This window comes from Zea mays, chromosome 7 (genome assembly GCF_902167145.1).
Source record: "Zea mays cultivar B73 chromosome 7, Zm-B73-REFERENCE-NAM-5.0, whole genome shotgun sequence".
NCBI lineage: Eukaryota > Viridiplantae > Streptophyta > Magnoliopsida > Poales > Poaceae > Zea > Zea mays.
The window spans coordinates 172528970-172544192 of record NC_050102.1 but is presented as its reverse complement, the minus strand read 5'-3'; positions in this window follow the sequence as shown (position 1 = coordinate 172544192).

The window sequence follows — 15223 nt, the reverse complement described above, 5'->3', positions numbered from 1 at the left end:
CTTCAAACTGGCCTGGTAGCTATTATTATATGAGAACTCCGCATATGGTAGGCTCTTATCCCAACTACCACCATGCTTAAGGGCACAAGCTCTTAACATATCTTCCAGCACTTGGTTAGTCCTCTCAGTCTGCCCATCAGTCTGTGGATGGTAAGCCAACTAAAATTCAATCTCGTATCCAAGGACTCGTGTAACTTCTTCCAATACCGAGAGGTAAACTGTGATCCCCGGTCTGACACAATCTTCTTTGGCACACCATGCAGGCATACAATCCGTGCCATGTACAACTCTGCCAACTTGGCTCCTGAATACGTGGTCTTCACTGGAATAAAGTGGGCCACTTTGGTTAGTCTGTCCACAATCACCCATATAGAATCATATCCAGCAGACGTGCGGGGTAATCCAACAATGAAGTCCATGCCAATTTCTTCCCATTTCCACTCAGGTACCTTCAGTGGATGCAGTAGTCCGGCTGGCCTCTGGTGTTCAGCCTTAACTCTTTGGCACACATCGCACATAGCCACATGTGCAGCCACATCTCTCTTCAATCCATACCACCAATACTTTTGCTTCAAATCCTGATACATCTTACTACTTCCAGGATGGATAGAATAAACTGAATCATGTGCCTCCTTCAATATGGTTTCCCGAAGACTATCAATATCGGGAACACAGATCCGATTCTTGAACCATATGGTGCCTTGCTCATCTTCCGTAAATTCCGGAACTCGACCCTCAGTAATTAGATCCTTAATCTCTTTTATTTTAGCATCGTCAAGTTGACCTTTGCGAATTTCTTGCTCCAAAGTAGGTTCCACATCAATAGTAACTCCTTCAGTATGAGCAACTATCCCCATGTTAAGTCTCCTGAAATCCTCAACAATCTCATCAGGTAGCTGGGCAACAATAGCTGAATGAACATGCTCCTTGCGACTCAAGGCATCTGCAACCAAATTTGCCTTGCCCGGGTGATAGTGAATCTCCAAATCATAATCCTTAATAAGCTCCAACCAATGGCGTTGCCTAAGGTTGAGATCCTTCTGAGTGAATATATACTTCAAACTCTTATGATGTGTGTATACTTGACACTTGGTTCCCATAATATAATGTCTCCAAATCTTAAGCGCATGCACAACGGCTGCCAGTTCTAAGTCACGAGTGGGGTAGTTCAACTCATATTTTTCCGCAATTGACAATATGCGTAGGCAATCATATGTCCTTCTTGCATAAGCACACATCCAAAGCCTTAACCACATGTGTCACAATAAATATCAAATCCTTTCTGTAGGTCTGGCATAACCAACACTGGTGGCGACATCAATTTCTTCATCAATTGATCAAAGCTGTCTTGGCACTTCTCGTCCCACTTAAATTCTCTTCCTTTCTCCAAAAGCGAAGTCATAGGTTTGGCAATCTTAGAAAATCCTTCAATAAATCTCCGATAATATCCTGCTAATCCCAAGAAACTCCGAATCTCAGTCACTGTAGTGGGTATTCTCCACTCCATTATCTCCTTAACCTTAGCAGGATCCACTGAAATTCCTCCATTAGAAATAATATGACCAAGAAATGACACCTCGCCAATCCAAAACTCGCACTTGCTGAACTTGGCATATAGCTGGTTATCTCGTAGCTTCTGTAGCACCAATCTCAGATGTTCCTCATGATCGCTATCACTCTGAGAATAAATAAGAATATCGTCGATGAATACCACGACGAATCTGTCCAAATACTCCATAAACACCTTATTCATCAAGTTCATAAAATAAGCTGGGGCATTGGTTAATCCAAACGACATAACAGTAAACTCATATAATCCATATCGAGTCGAGAAAGCCGTCTTGGGAATATCCGATGGTCTAATCCTCATCTGATGGTAACCGGATCGGAGATCAATCTTCGAAAATACTCTTGCTCCTCTCATTTTATCAAACAAATCCTCAATACGGGGTAACAGATACTTGTTCTTCACAGTAACATCGTTGAGAGATCTATAATCCACACACATTCTTTGTGACCCATCCTTCTTCTGTACAAACAGAACCGGCGCTCCACAAGGTGAAAAATTCGGACGAATGTATCCAGCCTCTTGTAATTTCGTTAATTGCTTCCTAAGTTCCTTTAGTTCTTCTACAGACATCTTGTATGACCGTTTAGAAATAGGAGCAGTCTCAGGTAAGAGATCAATGACCAACTCAACATCCATATCTGGTGGCATCCCTGATAACTCATCTGGAAAAACATCCAAAAAATCTCTAACTGCATGGATGTTGTTACCCACAAATTTCTCATCTACTAAGAATGTCTCTAGTCTGATGGTGGTAGTTACTGCAACTTCAACTTCAAATCTTTGTCCTTTGGAACTGGTGAGTCATACGGTTCCCTTAGCACAGTGTATATACTGCCTTTGCCTTCCTTAACCATGACATACCAAGGATCACGTCTATAGTGCTCTCTTCTAACACTATAGGGGTAGCCCATCTGGGTTAGGAACTCAGGGTAAGAAAGGAAGAATTGTAGACAAGGCGAGTAATTACGGGGGATGGTACCGTGGGGGATTTATTAGCTAAGTAGATTAGTATGTTATCCACTAAAGCTAATACATTACCTTATGGTGGAACATGCTAAGATGCCCATCTATACTATTTCAATCAATCAAAGAAGCAAATCAGGCATTGATCATCAGAACAATCAACCAACATTTTTTTAATAGAGAAAATAATTTTCATTTCGTCTTAGGTTCCCTATCTCTGAAAAAGTTCATAGTTGTAGGGTTCCAAGGTGTGAAATCCATCTTGTCTTAGAGTAGTAAAGGTAAGAATAATCAGAGTAGAATAGCAAAAGGTGAGACAAGATCAAGATAAGGTAAGTATGGAATGATTCAGAGTAAGATAAGTAGGTAAGGGTTTTGTCCATTTCTATCTAGGTTTCGTCCTACAGTCAACATTTCCTCTGATACCACTTCTGTCACACCCGGCTTTAAGGAACAAAGCCAGGTGCATCTCATACATGCGCCAAGAAGACAACATATATAATAACAGAGTTGTCGGGGACCATAATTAGGGGTACCCTCAAGACGCCTAATTCTCAGCTGGTAACCCCCATCAGCATAAAGCTGCAGAGGCCTGATGGGTGCGATTAAGTCAGGGATCAGTCCATACGAGCGACTCGATCACGCCTCGCCCGAGCCTAGCCTCGGACAAGGGCAGCCGACCCCGAGAGGTTTCCGTCTCGCCCGAGGCCCCCCTTTAACGGCGGACACATCTCCGGCTCGCCCGAGGCCTTGCCTTCGCTAAGAAGCAACCCTGACTAAATCGCCGCACCGACCGACCGAGTCGCAGGAGCATTTAACGCAAAGGTGGCCTGACACCTTTATCCTGACGCGCGCCCCCAGCAGAACCGAAGTGACCGCCGTCACTTCGCCGCTCCACTGACCAGTCTGACAGGAGGACAGCGCCGCCTGCGCCACTCCGACTGCAGCGCCACTTAATAGAGTGAGACTGACAGGCGGTCAGGCCCTGCCAAAGGCGCCATAGGAAACTCCGCTCTGCCCGACCCAGGGCTCGGACTCGGGCTAAGCCCTGGAAGACGGCGAACTCCGCTCCGCCCGACCCAGGGCTCGGACTCGGGCTAAGCCCCGGAAGATGGCGAACTCCGCTCCGCCCGACCCAGGGCTCGGACTCGGGCTAAGCCCCGGAAGACGGCGAACTCCGCTCCGCCCGACCCAGGGCTCGGACTCGGGCTAAGCCCCGGAAGACAGCGAACTCCGCTCTGCCCGACCCAGGGCTCGGACTCGGGCTAAGCCCTGGAAGACGACGAACTCCGCTCTGCCCGACCCAGGGCTCGGACTCGGGCTCAGCCCCGGAAGACGACGAACTCCGCTCCGCCCGACCCAGGGCTCGGACTCGGGCTCAGCCCCAGAAGACGACGAACTCCGCTTCGCCCGACCCCAGGGCTCGGACTCCGCCCTGGCCTCTGCCGAACGACCTCCGCCTCGCCCGACCCAGGGGCTCGGGCTTGGCCTCGGCCCTGGAAGACAGACTCGACCTTGGCTTCGGAGGAGCCTCCACGTCGCCCGACCTAGGGCACAGGCCAGCCACGTCAATAGGAAGCGCCATCATCACCCTGCCCCGAGCCGACTCGGGCCGCAGAGAACAAGACCGGTGTCCCATCTGGCTAGCTCCGCCAGATAGGCAATGATGGCGCCCCGCTAGCCCTGTGACGACGGCGACTCTCAGCTCCCTTACGGAAGCAGGGGGACGTCAGCAAGGACTCAACCGCTCCGACAGCTGTCCCTCCGCCAGGCTCCGTTGCTCCTCCGGCAGCCACGACATCACACCAGCAGGGTGCCAAGATCTCTCCGGCTGCCACATTGGCATGTACTTAGGGCGCTAGCTCTCCCTCCGCTAGACACGTAGCACTCTGCTACATCCCCATTGTACACCTGGATCCTCTCCTTACGCCTATAAAAGGAAGGACCAGGGCCTTCTTAGAAAAGGTTGGCCGCGCGGGGACGAGGACGAGACAGGCGCTCTCCTGGGGCCGCTCGCTTCCCTCACCCGCGTTGACGCTTGTAACCCCCTACTGCAAGCGCACCCGACCTGGGCGCGGGACGAACACGAAGGCCGCGGGATTTCCACCTCTCTCACGCCCGTCTCCGGCCACCTCGCTTTCCCCCCTTCACGCTCGCCCACGCGCTCGACCCATCTGGGCTGGGGCACGCGGCACACTCACTCGTCGGCTTAGGGACCCCCCGGTCTCGAAACGCCGACAGTTGGCGCGCCAGGTAGGGGCCTGCTGCGTGTTGACGAACAACTTCCCGTCAAGCTCCAGATGGGCAGTCTCCAGCAACCTCTCCGGCCCGGGACGGTGCTCCGTTTCAGGAGTCTTGAGTTCATGTCCTTCGACGGCAGCTACGACATGATACTCCTTCCACCGCCGCGCGCCAACGACAATGGCGGCCGACAACCCGCCCGCCGGCGGCGGAATCGATGACATCTTCCCCGCGTGGTGGAAGAACAACATTCGAGCTCGCCCCGTCCTCTCCCCCGCCGACGGAGGAGGAGGCGGGGCAACCAAGGCCAAGCGGGAGGCCGCGCTTCGTCGGCTGTCGAGCGAATCGACGTCCCCAGCGCCCCAACGGAAGGCACGCCGGGCGTTGACCTCGCGTTCGAGACGAAGGCGAGCGCCGTCCCCCCGCGACACGCCAATCCTGAGCAAGTGGACGACGCCAGCGCGCTCACGGAGAGTTTGCAGGACGTCGCCCTCGTACCTGAGTCGACGGTGCAATCAGTCCCCGACGCGACTATGACGCTCCTCGTCGACCAACAGGTACCGACCAATTCCCATCCTACGTCATTTCGACTCGGCCTCAACCCGCCTAGCGACCTCGCTTTGGTAGGCGCTCTCGTTGAGGCGAGTGCAACCCCACTGGGGTTTCGTATGCGGTCGCCTTGGGACCGGCTGACGGACGTCTCGACCTACGGGCCCTCTGGGTCCGAGGAAGATGACGATCCCAGCATCTGTTGGGATTTCTCTGGATTTGGCAACCCCAGTGCCATGCGGGACTTTATGACCGCATGTGACTACTGCCTCTCCGACTGTTCCGACGGTAGCCGCAGCCTCGACAACGAGGACTGCGGCCCAAGCCGCGAATGTTTCCACGTCGAGCTAGGGGATCCCTCCGAAGGCAACCATCTTGGCATGCCGGAGGACGGTGATCTCCCTAGGCCAGCGCCTCGCGCTGACATCCCGCGGGAGCTAGCTGTGGTCCCCGTTCCGGCGGGGGGTCACGACCCACAGCTCGAGCAAGTCCGCGGGGCGCAGGCCAGGCTCGACGAGGGAGCAGGAGCGCTTGAGTCGATCCGCCGGGACGTCGGGCAGGTATGGGCGGGCCAACCCCCGGCCAGAGAAATACGTCACCTGCCCCAGGGCTTCCAGCATCGCGTCGCCAACGACGTCAGGGTCAGACCACCACCCGCATCCAGTGGGGTCGGTCAGAACCTGGCAGCCGCAGCGATGCTCCTCCGCGCGATGCCGGAGCCATCAACCACCGAGGGTCGGCGAATCCAGGGAGAGCTCAAGAATCTCCTGGAAGGCGCTGCGGTTCGACGGGCCGAGAGCTCTGCCTCCCGAAGGCAGGGATACCCCTCGGAACCTCGCGCCGCGACTTCCCGATTCATGCGGGAAGCCTCGGTCTACACCGGGCGCACGCGCAACACCGCGCCTGCGGCCCCGGGCCACCTCGGCAACGAGCACCATCATCGCGACCGTCGGGCCCACCTCGACAAAAGGGTGCGCTGAGGCTACCACCCCAGGCGTGGGGGACGCTACGACAGCGGGGAGGATCGGAGTCCCTTGCCCGAACCACCCGGTCCGCAGGCCTTCAGTCGGGCCATCCGACGGGCGCCGTTCCCGTCCCGGTTCCGACCCCCGACTACTATCACAAAGTACTCGGGGGAAACGAGACCGGAACTGTGGCTCGCGGACTACCGCCTGGCCTGCCAACTGGGTGGAACGGATGATGACAACCTCATCATCCGCAACCTCCCCCTGTTCCTCTCCGACACTGCTCGCGCCTGGTTGGAGCACCTGCCTCCGGGGCAGATCTCCAACTGGGATGACTTGGTCCAAGCCTTCGCCGGCAACTTCCAGGGCACGTACGTGCGCCCCGGCAATTCCTGGGACCTCCGAAGCTGCCGGCAGCAGCCGGGAGAGTCTCTTCGGGAATACATCCGGCGATTCTCAAAGCAGCGCACCGAGCTGCCCAACATCACCGACTCGGATGTCATCGGCGCGTTCCTTGCCGGCACCACCTGCCGTGACCTGGTGAGTAAGTTGGGTCGCAAGACCCCCACCAGGGCGAGCGAGCTGATGGACATCGCCACCAAGTTCGCCTCTGGCCAGGAGGCGGTCGAGGCTATCTTCCGAAAGGACAAGCAGCCCCAGGGCCGCCCATCGGAAGAGGCCCCCGAGGCGTCTACTCCGCGCGGCACCAAGAAGAGAGGCAAGAAGAAGTCGCAATCGAAACGCGACGCCGCCGACGCGGACCTTGTCGCCGCCACCGAGTACAAGAACCCTCGGAAGCCCCCCGGAGGTGCTAACCTCTTCGACAAGATGCTCAAGGAGCCGTGCCCCTATCACCAGGGGCCCGTCAAGCACACCCTCGAGGAGTGCGTCATGCTTCGGCGCCACTTCCATAGGGCCGGGCCACCCGCAGAGGGTGGCAGGGCCCACGACGACGACAAAAAGGAAGATCACCAAGCAGGAGAGTTCCCCGAGGTCCGCGACTGCTTCATGATCTACGGTGGGCATGCGGCGAATGCCTCGGCTCGGCATCGCAAGCAAGAGCGCCGGGAGGTCTGCTCGGTGAAGGTGGCGGCGCCAGTCTACCTAGACTGGTCCGACAAGCCCATCACCTTCGACCAAGCTGACCACCCCGACCACGTGCCGAGCCCGGGGAAATACCCACTCATCGTCGACCCCGTCGTCGGCGACGTCAGGCTCACCAAGGTCTTGATGGATGGGGGCAGCTGCCTCAACATCATCTACGTCGAGACCCTCAGGCTCCTGCGCGTCGATCTGTCCTCCGTCCGAGCAGGCGCTGCGCCCTTCCACGGGATCATTCTCGGGAAGCGTGTCCAGCCCCTCGGACGGCTCGACCTTCCCGTCTGCTTCGGAACGCCCTCCAACTTCTGAAGGGAGACTTTGACGTTCGAGGTGGTCGGGTTCCGAGGAACCTACCACGCGGTACTGAGGAGGCCATGCTACGCGAAGTTCATGGCCGTCCCCAACTACACCTACCTGAAGCTCAAGATGCCGGGCCCCAATGGGGTCATCACCGTCGGCCCCACGTACAAACACGCGTTCGAATGCGACGTGGAGTGCGTGGAGTACGCCGAGGCCCTCGCCGAGTCCGAGGCCCTCATCGCCGACCTGGAGAACCTCTCCAAAGAGGTGCCAGACGTGAAGCGTCATGCCGGCAACTTCGAGCCAGCGGAGACGGTCAAGGCCGTCCCTCTCGACCCCAGTGGCGACACCTCCAAGCGGATCCGGATCGGTTCCGGGCTCGACCCCAAATAGGAAGAAGTGCTCGTCGACTTTCTCCACGCAAACGCCGACGTCTTTGCGTGGAGTCCCTCGGACATGCCCGGCATACCGAGGGATGTCGCCGAGCACTCGCTGGATATTCGGGCGGAGCCCGACCCGTTAGACAGCCTCTGCGCCGATTCGACGAGGAGAAGCGCAGAGTGATAGGCGAGGAGATCCACAAGCTAATGGCAGCAGGGTTCATCAAAGAGGTATTCCATCCCGAATGGCTTGCCAACCCTGTGCTTGTGAGAAAGAAAGGGGGGAAATGGCGGATGTGTGTAGACTACACTAGTCTCAACAAAGCATGTCCGAAGGTTCCCTACCCTCTGCCTCGCATCGATCAAATCGTGGATTCCACTGCTGGGTGCGAAACCCTGTCCTTCCTCGATGCCTACTCAGGGTATCACCAAATCCGGATGAAAGAGTCCGACCGGCTCGCGACTTCTTTCATCACGCCCTTCGGCATGTACTGCAACGTCACCATGCCGTTCGGTTTGAGGAATGCGGGCGCGACGTACCAGCGGTGGATGAACCATGTGTTCGGCGAACACATAGGTCGCACGGTCGAGGCCTACGTCGATGACATCGTAGTCAAGACAAGGAAGGCTTCCGACCTCCTCTCCGACCTTGAAGTGACATTCCGATGCCTCAAAGCGAAAGGCGTCAAGCTCAATCCCGAGAAGTGTGTCTTCGGGGTGCCCCGGGGCATGCTCTTGGGGTTCATCGTCTCCGAGCGAGGCATCGAAGCCAACCCGGAGAAGATCGCAGCTATCACCAGCATGGGGCCCATCAAGGACTTAAAAGGCGTACAGAGGGTCATGGGATGTCTCGCGGCCCTGAGCCGCTTCATCTCACGCCTCGGCGAAAGAGGTCTGCCTCTGTACCGCCTCTTAAGGAAGGCCGAGTGTTTCGCTTGGACCCCTGAGGCCGAGGAAGCTCTCGGGAACCTGAAGGCGCTCCTTACAAAGGCGCCTATCTTGGTGCCCCCAGCTGATGGAGAAGCCCTCTTGGTCTACGTCGCTGCGACCACTCGGGTGGTTAGCGCCGCGATTGTGGTCGAGAGGCAGGAAGAGGGGCATGCATTGCCCGTTCAGAGGCCAGTTTACTTTGTCAGCGAGGTACTCTCCGAGACCAAGATCCGCTACCCACAAGTTCAGAAGCTGCTGTATGCTGTGTTCCTGACGAGGCGGAAGTTACGACACTACTTCGAATCTCATCCGGTAACTGTGGTGTCATCCTTCCCCCTGGGGGAGATCATCCAGTGCCGAGAGGCCTCGGGCAGGATTGCAAAGTGGGCGGTGGAGATCATGGGCGAGACAATCTCGTTCGCCCCTCGGAAGGCCATCAAATCCCAGGTGTTGGCGGACTTCGTAGCCGAATGGGTCGACACCCAGCTGCCGACGGCTCCGATTCAACCGGAGCTCTGGACCATGTTTTTCGACGGGTCGCTGATGAAGACGGGAGCCGGCGCGAGCCTGCTCTTCATCTCGCCCCTCGGGAAACACCTACGCTACGTGCTGCGCCTCCACTTCCCGGCGTCCAACAATGTGGCTGAGTACGAGGCTCTGGTCAACGGGTTGCGGATCGCCATCGAGCTAGGGGTCAGACGCCTCGACGCCCGCGGTTACTCGCAGCTCGTCATCGACCAAGTCATGAAGAACTCCCACTGCCGCGACCCGAAGATGGAGGCCTACTGCGATGAGGTTCGGCGCCTAGAAGACAAGTTCTACGGGCTCGAGCTTAACCACATCGCTCGGTGCTACAACGAGACTGCAGACGAGCTGGCAAAAATAGCCTCGGGGCGAACGACGGTTCCCCCGGACGTCTTCTCCCGGGATCTGCATCAACCCTCCGTCAAGATCGACGACACGCCCGAGCCCGAGGCATCCTCGGCACAGCCCGAGGCACCCTCAGCTCGGCCCGAGGCACCCTCGGCTCGGCCCGAGGCGCCCTCGGTTCAGCCCGAGGTACCCTCGGCCCCCGAGGGCGAGGCACTGCACGTCGAGGAGGGGCAGAACAGGGCCACGCCTGATCGAAATTGGCAGACCCCGTACCTGCACTATCTCCGCCAAGGAGAGCTACCCCTCGACCAAGCCGAGGCTCGGCGGGTAGCGCGACGCACCAAGTCGTTCGTCTTGCTGGGCGATGAGGAGGAGCTCTACCGCCGCAGCCCCTCGGGCATCCTCCAGCGATGCATCTCCATCGTCGAAGGTCAAGAACTCCTGCAAGAAATACACTCGGGGGCTTGCGGCCATCATGCAGCGCCTCGAGCCCTTGTCGGGAATGCTTTCCGGCAAGGCTTCTACTGGCCAACGGCGGTGGCTGATGCCACTAGAATTGTCCGCACCTGCAAAGGGTGCCAATTCTATGCGAAGCAGACCCACCTGCCCGCTCAGGCTCTGTAGACGATACCCATCACCTGGCCCTTTGCTGTGTGGGGTCTGGACCTCGTTGGTCCCTTGCAAAAGGCGCCCGGGGGCTACACGCACCTGCTGGTCGCCATCGACAAATTCTCCAAGTGGATCGAGGTCCAACCCCTGAACAGCATCAGGTCCGAGCAGGCGGTGGCGTTCTTCACCAACATCATCCATCGCTTCGGGGTCCCAAACTCCATCATCACCGACAACGGTACCCAGTTCACCGGCAAAAAATTCTTGGATTTTTGCGAGGATCACCACATCCGGGTGGACTGGGCCGCCGTGGCTCATCCCATGTCGAATGGGCAAGTAGAGCGTGCCAACGGCATGATTCTACAGGGGCTCAAGCCCCGGATTTACAACAACCTCAACAAGTTCGGCGAGCGATGGATGAAGGAACTCCCCTCGGTGGTCTGGAGCCTAAGGACAACACCGAGCCGAGCCACGGGTTTCACGCCGTTCTTCCTGGTCTACGGGGCAGAGGCCATCTTGCCCACTGACCTGGAATACGGCTCCCCGAGGACGAGGGCCTACAACGATCAAAGCAACCAAGCTAGTCGAGAAGACTCACTGGACCAGCTGGAAGAGGCTCGGGACAAGGCCTTACTACACTCGGCGCGGTATCAGCAGTCCCTGCGACGCTACCACGCCCGAGGGGTCCGGTCCCGAGACCTCCAGGTGGGCGACCTGGTGCTTCGGCTGCGGCAAGACACCCGAGGGAGGCACAAGCTCACGCCCCCCTGGGAGGGGCCATTCGTCATCGCCAAAGTTCTGAAGCCCGGAACGTACAAGCTGGCCAACAATCAAGGCGAGGTCTACGGCAACGCTTGGAACATCAAACAGCTACGTCGCTTCTACCCTTAAGATGTTTTCAAGTTGTTCATATACCTCGCACCCACGCAAAGTTTAGTCATCAAGGAAGGGTCGGCCTCACCTCGGCAAAGCCCGACCCTCCCTCGGGGGCTAAAAGGGGGAACCCCCTCTGCATCGAAATTTTCCTCGAAAAAAGATCCCTTTTACCAGAATATCTTTCGTGCTTTTTGACTACTTCGAAAAGCGGATCCTGAAAACGACGGAGTACACGTAAGCAGCCAAGGCTGACCGAGCCGAGGGACTCCTACGCCTCCGGGATACGGATACCTCACTCATCACCTTCTGTGATAAGTAACTCGCATTCGGATAAAGTGACTCCGCGGACCGAACAAGTCTTTACGTTCGGAAGCTCTTCTACCGAAGCGATCCTTCGAGCCTTCTCGATTGAGTCGGAGACAGGGCCTCATGGACGGGTGAAAGTACGCGTAAGCGGCAAGGCCGACCGAGCCGAGGGACTCCCACGCCTCCGGGATACGGATACCTCACTCGTCACCTTCCGCGAGAAGCAACTCTCGCTCGCACAAACATCCCTGTTACCGACAAAAAGTCCAGATGCTCGAAACAAGAGGGAAAGAGACGCGGCTTTACAACGCAGCGAGGGTGTGTGTTCTGGCCTCGGCGGCCGCAGAAGGCACACGCTACAAGACAATCTGATCCTGCAGGCTCGGGTCTTCACGCTGGAAGGGGGCTGTAGCACCCTCGGCATCGACGACACCTTCAGTGAGGTCCGACCCAGCCTCGGACGGCGACGCGGTCCAGGGACTTCTCCGGGAATCCGGCCCGAGCAGGCGGCTCGGCCGGTAACCCCTGGGGCCTCGGCCAACCATCTTCCAAGGGCGCCAGCCCGACCCGAGGCCTCGGCTGGTCAACTCCGGCGTCGGTCCCGCTGACGGACAACCCGGCTAGGCTCCGGCCAACCAGGTTCCCATTTTCGAGCCAACTCCGCCTCTGTTCGTGCTGATATCGCTACCCCTGGCCTCGGCTCATCGAAGAGCGGCCAAGGGGTCTCTTTAACTAAGCTAGAGGAGCCACAGACAACAGGGCCGATCGAGCCGAGGGACTCCTACGCCTCCGGGATACGGATACCTCACTCGTCACCTTGACACGGGGCGACTCATGCTTGGTGAAGCGGTTCAGATAATCAACACGCGAGACTTAGTGCTCGGAAATGAGGAAAAAACACGACTCCGTGCCAAAATTACACACATGTTCAGGCCTCGACAGCCAAAATGAACAAAAAACACTGGCATTCAAAGTGCCATTACAAACGGAACTCCGGTTCCCCCTCCGCAGGTACGAACAACCCCACTCCGTGGGGGAAGGCCTGCGGAGCAACGAAAGACCGACGAACGGCGCGCCGTCACCTGCTCCAGCAGCGGCGACGACGACGACTTCTGCTCCGGGGGGCCGAACAGCGGCGGCGCTGACATCAAGGCGGATGCTGCTGCCAGGAGGCCCCCGCCCATGCCAAAACTTGTGAGGCAAGGGCGGGCAGAAGGCCGTAAAGTTGAAGGTCGGTCCGTGGCCGGCCTTGGCTATCTCGCCGGCAGAAGAACCTCTTCAAGCTGCCGTGGCGGAGGCCGGCGCCGCGAGCGGCTCCGAAGCCACTCGCGTCCGAGAGCCAGGCACGGTGCAGCTGCCAGCGCCACGGACGACGACCGCCCTTCCCTCCGATCACTGAGTGAAGGAGCGGGCCGCCGCCCACGCGGGGGCCGACCTCAACTCGGCACACTCCCCTCCCCAGCCCTGGTGATGAAAATCCTTGAGGCTGAGGGAGGGGCAGAGGCCGCAGCCCGGCTCGCTTTCCCCCACCGTCAAGCCGGAGGTCACCATCTTGGGTGACCGCCGGTGGAGGGGTGCAGCCGGGCTGCATGATGAAAATCCTTGAAGCCGAACGATGGCTGAAAGGTACCAACTCCCACGGAGTTGCGTTCCTCCAACGATGAGGCGAGAAGACGGCGGGTTCCCCCCATCCGGGGGCTTGGAAGATGGAAAGACGCGACGCATAAGGGAGGAAGAAGACATGGTCGCCTTCCGAAAGGGGTCACCCTCCTTTTAAAGGCAACTCTCCCTACGTGCGCCCCCAAACGCCACGGGCTGAGTCTTCTCCAACACGCTCCAAGGCCCTCCCCTGCGGCGCGGGGGCTGGGTCCCGCATGTCATGCAAAACGGCTCAGAGCAGAAGAAGCCAAAGCGCCGCGCGTGGTGCACACAACCGCCCAGCGGTTACAAGTGACCCCTCACTTTTGCCTAGACCAACGGGCGGAAGGAGCGGGCAGCCATGCAGGCGGCATGCAACCGCGCCAAGTGGACACGCTTCTCCGACTCCCAACACGCCAGCATGGAGGCCCAGGCCCACGCGTCGCGCAACCGGCGCGCCGGATGCTGCATGCAGGCAACTGCACCGCCACTTGCGCCACCATCGCGCCTCTTCGGTTGCGGAACCAATGCCGCGACTCGAGGCGACCCAGCGCACGACCCAGCAGCGCCAGCCTGGCGCGACGGTCAATGCGGCCGAAAGTGGGCCGGCAGTAATGACGGTGGCAGGCGGGCGGGAGCAGCGGTCACGTCGTCAGCCAGGCTCACGTCCCATCCAGGGGCAGTAAGAGAGCCTCCTCTCACGGCGTGAAGACGGCGCGCCCGTGACCTGTTCCTCGAACGGCTCGCGCACGCGCAACGGCCGCCCCGCCAACCACTCGCCCCGTCGCATTAACTCCGCGGCGGGACAGGCGACGCTTCTGGCAGGAGAAGCGGGCGACGCTTCGCCTTCGCCATAATAACCGCGCCAAAAAAGGTACGCCACGTCGTTCGATTTCGTATCCTTTTCCTTTTTTCCTCTTTCTCTATCTCTTGCAACAGGGACCGGGAAAGGGGGATACCCCGAAAAGGATCCTTCCCTGTGAAGGAACCGGGCTCCGAGCCCCCCTACTGATCAGAGGTTCGAAGGCTGGCCCTCCGAGGGGTTCAACAGTCGCCTCAGATCACGTGGGCCCTACACCCACTACTGGTCAGAGGTTCGAAGGTCGGCCCCCCGAAGGGCTCCACGGCCGCCTCAGGCTACTCGGGCTCCGCGCCCATTACTGATCAGGGGTTCGAAGGCTGGCCCCCGAAGGGTTCACAGTCGCCCCAGACGCCGAGCGAGGGATGACCAGGGGTACGTTCGATACATAACCAAGGCTCGGGCTGCGCTCCCGAGGTACCCTAGGACATTTCCGAGACCAGCGGGAGCGATCTTGTAACGGAATCCCATCGGAGGGAGGCATCGAGCCCTCGGACCCCGTCGCCAGGGGACCGGGTCCGGCAGATCACCCGCAGGTACTTTTGGGCGTGCCTCAAGGCCCCTAGCCGACCCCCAAAGAACGGGGCACGGACGTCCACTCGGATTACCCGCTTGCAGCTCACCGGAGACACCATGTTCGGTGCCCATCGAGGGTAACATGGCGCTCTCCCCCCTCCTCCTTGCGGAAAGGCGACGTAGGGGCGTATGTAAAAAAGCCGAGTCTGTCCCTGATCGCCCTCTCGCCCTGTGCGGAGGCTCGGGGGCTGCTCTCGCAAACCCGGCTCCGGCCGAACCGTTGACAGCGTCAACATACCAGCCCGAGAACTTGGGCCCCGACCGTGCACCCGGGCTACGGCCAGTTCGCATGAGGGAACAACCAGACCAGCTGAAGCATTACGCAAGGCATTAAGACCTCGGAGGAGTGAAACCACTCCTCCGAGGCCTCGGGGGCTACACCCGGCGGGTGCGCTCGCGCGCACCCACCGGAACAAAGCACAACCGAGAAAGGCTGGTCCCCTTGCAAAAAAGTGCGATGAAAGCCTCCAAGCGAGTGCTAACACTC